The sequence below is a fragment of the Pseudopipra pipra genome, chromosome 5, assembly GCF_036250125.1.
Source record: "Pseudopipra pipra isolate bDixPip1 chromosome 5, bDixPip1.hap1, whole genome shotgun sequence".
NCBI classification, from domain to species: domain Eukaryota; kingdom Metazoa; phylum Chordata; class Aves; order Passeriformes; family Pipridae; genus Pseudopipra; species Pseudopipra pipra.
Window position 1 is genome coordinate 11,033,059 of NC_087553.1, and position 6,843 is coordinate 11,039,901.

A 6,843-nucleotide genomic window follows, 5' to 3' on the forward strand; every position below is an offset into this window, starting at 1 on the left:
TCAATATTTGGTTTTAAATATATTTGGGTTCTGGAGAGCTGTTTAATGCCAAACAAAATCTCAAGAAAGCGTGCACTGAAAAAGATAGTTATGGCACTACTGTGATATCCTTTCAGGATTTCAGAGAACAGGCTTCATCCTTCACCATGATATTGGCAAAACATCACTTGTGTCTCAGCAGTGACTGTAGGTCCCTGCTGCTGAGCTGGGTGTGCAGGTCAGAGGCAGATGTGGAGCCTCTCCTGTGGGATGCATGGGGAGGGACACATGTAAGACTGGGATTCACTGGCCTTTATAGATGCTAATTGTTTACACTATGCCATTAAGAATTACCTGATCTGTTCAACAGGAACACCAAGAAGGAGAATGGTGCTTAAGCACCAAATATCTGCAGAAGGTAAGGCTTTAAACCCATCCCTTGAGAAAATGCAGTTGTCAGAGGAAGGGCACATGTGACCCATCATTTGCCACATGGGTGATTGTTTAGGCAGTAGCCTGATATATGGGGGACTTGGTCTCCTGTCCCAGCAATTCGTCGCCCTAGGAGAGTGACAGAGGCTACAGGCAGTGGGGTGCTGGAGAGCTGTGGCTGTTCACTTTGCCTCGTATAACTGGATATTGAACTAAACAAACATAATTAAAATAATTTTAAGGTTTATGAGTATCAGACTAAATGGAGAATTGTGGCTAGGGTGAATCACAGAAAATGGCATTCCAGTCTCAGGTCTCATTCATACTACATCATCATAAAAACATCAAAAAATATCAAACTACATCAGCATCCAGGAGAGGGAGTGATGCTTGGAGCTTTCCACTGCCTCCTTGGGAGGGCACTGCTCATAGCAATGAGCTGTCAGATCCTGTGAGAGAAAGGAGGAACCCAACTTAAGTACAAACCAGGATAAAAAAGGAGGGATATCTGCATTTCACTCAATGCTTGATGTTGTATATGTGTCAGATAAATGGGGATGATTCCTAAATTTTGTATCAGTCCTGGCAAGTTTTCAGGCAGGGACACTGCTGCTCAGCGATGCTGAAGCTTTCACAGAGGCAGTTCTGCATGTGCCAGGAAAACCCACTGCTTTCACCTGGGATAGAGAAAATTTTCTTCTTAGTAGCTGGTGCAGTGCTGTGTTTTGGATTTAGTATGAGAATGACGTTGATAACACAGTGATGTTTTAGTTGTTGCTGAGTTGTGCTTATCATAAGTCAAGGACTTTCCAGTTTCCCATGCTCTGCCAGTGGGAAGCTGCACAAGAATCTGGGAGGAAGCATGGCCAGGACAGCTGACCTAAACTAGCCAAAGGGATATTCCCCAACCTAGAATGTCATTTCCAGTATATAAACTTGGGGAGAACTGGCCAGGAGGAGCTGATCACTGCTAGGGACTGGACTGGGCATCGGTCAGCAACTATATTGTGCATTAGTTCTCTTTCTTGAGTTTTATTTCTCTCTCTCTCTTTTGGTTGTCTTCCTTTTCATTGCAATTATTATTATTCTATTATGATTATATTTTATTTCAGTTATTAAACTGTTCTTAATCCACGAGTTTTACTTTTTTTTTTTCAATTCTTGTCTCCATGCTACTGTGGGGGACAGGGTGAATGAGTAGCTGTGTGGTACTTAGTTGTTGGCTGGGGCTAAACCACAACAGACAAATAAAGAATTTTAAAGAAATAAACATATCCTACCCTAGTTCAGGGAAAAAAAAAAAAAAAAAAAACAGGAAAAAAAATCAACTTCTTGGGTTATCACCCATGCTTATATATGCCTGGATTTAGTAAATAATTCTTTTAAAGCGTGGGTTTTCCTGCCATATCCCATTTTTTTACACATAGTAATACTATACAAGAATTTGTTTCAGTAAGTCTTATTTTCATTATGGTTTGAAAATGACCACTTTTTTCCTGCCACTATTCAGCAATAACAGATATATGTCATTCCCATTTCAGAATATTTCCCACTCTGCTACTTTATTTTAGTACCTCAAGTAGTAAAGTGGATGCATGGAGAAGTGTCTGACTAGAGATACATATTCTGGATTTGTTATAATACATGAAGGAATAGTCTCAACATTAAGGGATTTGGATCTGTCAGGATCTTCCTATCAGAATTTTTCATCATAAACTATGTCTGCAACAGGTGCTGTCTCAAAAAAGATCAACAAATTTAGGTCTTTTATTTCTAGAGTTAGAGATATTAAACCACAATTATGAGACTAAAGAAGCAAACGCTTTTCATCTTTAAAGGTGAAATTGTTAAAAGAACTGGCTGAGGTGATTACCCAATCTTTGATGTCTGCCTTTGAGGCCAGAGTGGGACTCACAACCGTGTTGAGAAGTACCCCTGGACTGTATGCCATGTAAAAAATGGTATATTATAGCAAGGAACCGGATGGGCTTGTGGAACGGGAGAAGGCAAGGGTGTCAGGCCATGTCATATGATGGGATGTGCAACCAGGCCTGGGGCTCATGAGCCAATGCACATTTCCTCCTCTACCTCCTGGCAAAAAATGCAACTCTCCAATGACATGGTATGTCTTACTTGTAGGCACATCATTTCTAATCGTGTCAGAAGGGAATCATCAAGAACTTCTAAGAAATAAAGGAGGGAAAAGGATGATTTGTCTATAGCTCATGCCTTCCCAGCATGTGAGGGGAAAGAAACATCAGTATAGGGTGAAGTATTTTCGGGTCACAGAGAGTGGAGCAGCGACCCCATCCTTGTGACATTGCTACATATGATCCTCTAATCTGAGGGAATTAGCAAAAAAACAGGGAGCAAAGGGTGTGAACGTATGAAAAAGAATGCACAGGCCGAATAATGATAAATTGCCTCTTTGAAGTGCTCAAAATAATGAGTAAGACTGATGAAGATATGAGAAAACTACTGTAATCTTTTAAATAACAGCAATTGGTATAATTTGAGAGAAAATATTGACAGTATTGCATTGGCTTGTTTGACCGTTGATGCAGCTTAATTCTGCACAACACTGAAAGAAAAACAAGTTACTAGAACTTACAAAAGTTGTGAAGGGTACGGTACATAGACTTGCAAGTAGCTAAGTCTCAGGGTTTTTTAAAAGTATTTGCAAATAGATAAACATTATTAATAATTATTAGTAATGTAGCCCTAAGGCTGTTGCATAGGTCTGACCCGGCCTGGTTGTCTCTTTTTGTAACCTGGAGCATCACTAAGCAAGTGCTACCTAAGGCATTTCTTCATCCAGTGCTAATCAATCTCTAGAAAAAAGAAAGTTCATAGTTGCTGTAAAAATTATGAAAGGAGTTTAAATGTGGGATCATTTAATGGTAATTTAAAGTGCTCATTAAAAAGACCTTACTTAACCAACATGTGGTTAGTATCAGGAGGTTAGTTAACCAACAGCTCATCCCAAATTAATACAGTTCATTGAATTTTGAAGAGAGTAAATAAGGAAAGGATTTAGTGGAGAGCAAGTGGAGCACATTCTCACAGCTGGATGGTGACCAGGTCAGGAAGCTCTCTCTCGGGGCTGTCAGGCATGGTAATTTTGAAAGGTCATTGTTGTACACAGCGGTATCAGAACCCTCTTGTTGATCCTTCTAAAACAAGGTGCTGAAAAATGGGGACTGGTCGAGAAAAAAACCCTGTGATAGTGTTATGCAGTCAGCTTATTTAACTCTGCACACAAAGGTAAACTATATTCCAGTGCCAGGAAATCCAACAAGATAAAACTCTGTTAGAAACAAGATACATTTTTTTCATTAGAACAACAGGTCTTCAGCACATTTCTGACATCTGATAGATTTTCCTGTCGTGTGTAGTCTTTAAATCAAGACTTGACCATTCTTGTAAAAGATCTCCTCTGGTTTAACAAGGCAGATGAACAGCTCAGTGGAGTGGTGTTGTATATAATGCCAGGTATTTAATTATGTGAATCATAACAATTTTTTCAGTTCTGTTATCTCAGGTAATATTCCAGACTGTGTGAAGGTGATGGGGGGTTTGCCCTGGGATTTCACCTGAGGGGTGAATGTTTTTTGTTTCTGTTATGCTATGATCCTGAACACATTTGAATTAGCTCTACAAAGGTCTAAAGTACTCACACTGACAATGACTTACACTTCAATTCTGCATCTATAATAACAACTCCAATTCACTGAAGTCTCTGATTAAGACTGAATGCAAGGAGAAACTGTACAATCAGTATTAATACCTACCTTTTGTATTTTAAGTAGAAAAATAAGAACTATCATTAAAACAGCTCATCCTGTTTTAATGATAGTTCTACTATCCCTCAGATAGGTGCATGATGGAAATTAATGACAAAATTATTGAGTTCTTATGAAAGACAAAAGCTCCACTTAGCAGTGGAAGGATCAAGTCCCAGACAGTAGCTACAACAGTGACAACAAATCGGCCTCTCAGCGTGCTTTTCTTTCCTGTTAGCTCTACAGCATCAAGCTGAAACCAGACACACTGAGACAGGAGCACCAAGAAGCCTTTTCCAGTATTGTGAAGGTTTTTCACCTTCTCAGGGTTCCTGTAGTAGCTTAACATTTGCTTAGCCACACACCATCCCTTTTACTTAGTTTGTTAACGAAGGGTTAAATTTCGAAACACGTTGATTTTCTGTATTTAGGGATTAAGAATAAGAAGGGCTCTAATCAAAGCTGCCCACTGCAGTTGGCCTCTGCCTGGCCAGCTGCTCCCTGCTACTCCTGGCTCACCCCTGCAAACTGGGGCCTTGGCAGCCACTTCTCCTGGTGGGAGTCTGCTGCCACCCTCTGCCTGGAGGAGTCTGCAACCAGCTCCTGTGGTAAAGGTGATTTACTGAGGCTTTTGTGAGGATTGTCTTTAATCTCAGGAGTAATCAGAAATTAGTGATATGTCAATGTTCTTATTAGGGAGACTTTTACTATCATAATCCACTTTTTGCCTGCCAGTGTAAGTCATATGGAGGGGGGCCTTGGATGAAAAAAAGAGATATGTCTTTTTTTTTTTTCAGTTGTGAGACTACAGTCTTTGATTTGACTTCACTGGTTTCACATTTCCCATTCTGTTAATTTTGGTCAACAGTTTTTGGTTCAAGAAGTCAGCTTTGAATGTGAATGCTTCCACAGGCAGCTTGGACAGCAGCAGTCTGATTACAGAAAAAGTCTTCTCAGCTGTGCTGAAAGTAAAGTATAAAAGATATTTTAATTCCTGGAAAATTGCAAATTAGTGGTATATCCAGGATTAGGAAAAATACAGAGAAAATTATGTGTATCCATTTGTCAGAATGAAGAAACCAAAGGAATACTGTTTCCCCTTTTACTACATGAAAAAGAAAGTGGCATCTTTTTTTACAGGTTCTACTACTCTCAGATTACAGAGTAGATTTAGCTCCATCCCTTTTCAGATATTCAGGTTTAAGAGGGAATAAAAGCATTGGGTAGGTCTGCTAACACTTTGGAAGATAACCTGAAAATGAAACCTTGGGAATGCAAAGCTCCATCAAAAAACTTTGTGAAACAACAGGGAATACTTATCGTGACATAGCCGATGCATAACAGTGGAGCTTGTGGCACATCTCTGGAGATGGATGAGTACACAGGTGTTGGTGTGGGTGACCTTGGTGGAACACCTGGGACCAACAGATAAGCAGAAGTATGGTATGTTACTCTGGAACAAAGAGCACTAAACAAGGGCCAAGATGTCTGTCTTGTGACTAGAAAATGTCAATCATGGTATAAGAAACCTGCCTGAAGGGGATAGTTGACGCTTCATGCCACAACAGGACGTGAAGAGTCACCAGCTCTGAGAAGAAGAGGCCCACATCTGTTATAGGACCAAGAATTTTGATCTCTTGTGTGTAGTTAATGCTAAATACGTGATTCCTGACTGTACCCTTTTAGAAAAATTGCAGGGGAAGCAATGTTGATTGTTTGGGTTTTTTAATTCAGATTTAAATCTGATGGATATGATCATAATGTAACAGCATGGATTTTCTCTGCAAGGATAAAATTTCCTCCTGGGGAAATTTCCATCCAAAATTCAACTTGATGAGACCTGAGCAACACCAACAAACTGGAAAGTTAATCCTGCTTTAATTGAAGAGGATTGGGCCAAATGAGCTCCAATTTCCTTCCAGTCTAAATCATGCTGTGATTCTAAGGCTTTCTCTAAGATCTTCTCTAGGATTACTTCCTTCTAAAAGGCATCCAAACTTTGATGAAGCCAAGACCCAAGACACATCTATTTTAGGTTTCTCAGCTAGACACCAGTCTGTCTCTTCAGCTTTCAGCATTGTTACTGGATTTCTAAATATATTATGCTCAACATTGCAGCTCCATTTTTTGAAATAGCAGCAAAGGCACAAAGTTGGATGGAATGGTTAAACAGAAGAGAGGCTGGATATTATAGATTGAAAAAAGAATTAACCTGAGAATGGCAAAATAGGAGTGGAACATGATGTTAAATAGAAAGTTGCACAGCTGATGGCCAGTAATAGGAATTTCTGTTTCTTAGATGAAAATTTTTGAGAAGACCACTAGAGTATTTATTAATTGTAGAAAACTATGAAACACCTAGATGCTTTTCTGAAAAGGTTATTTGTAATCCTAGAACATATTAGACCAGGCTAGAGATAAGGAATAATTAATATTTCAAGATGTGGCATTGAGATTGCAGTTGAACCACTCTATACCTCTTTAGCCATATGCATTGATAAAATATGGATCCACTGTGGCCAAAGGCTTCAAGGGTGTGCTGTAGAATCAAGAAAGGTTATTTTTCAAGAAATTATTAAGCATGATTAATTTGTTGACCTAGAAAAACACGTTGAGAAAAAACATGCTCCCTTCATTTATGCTCAAGGTT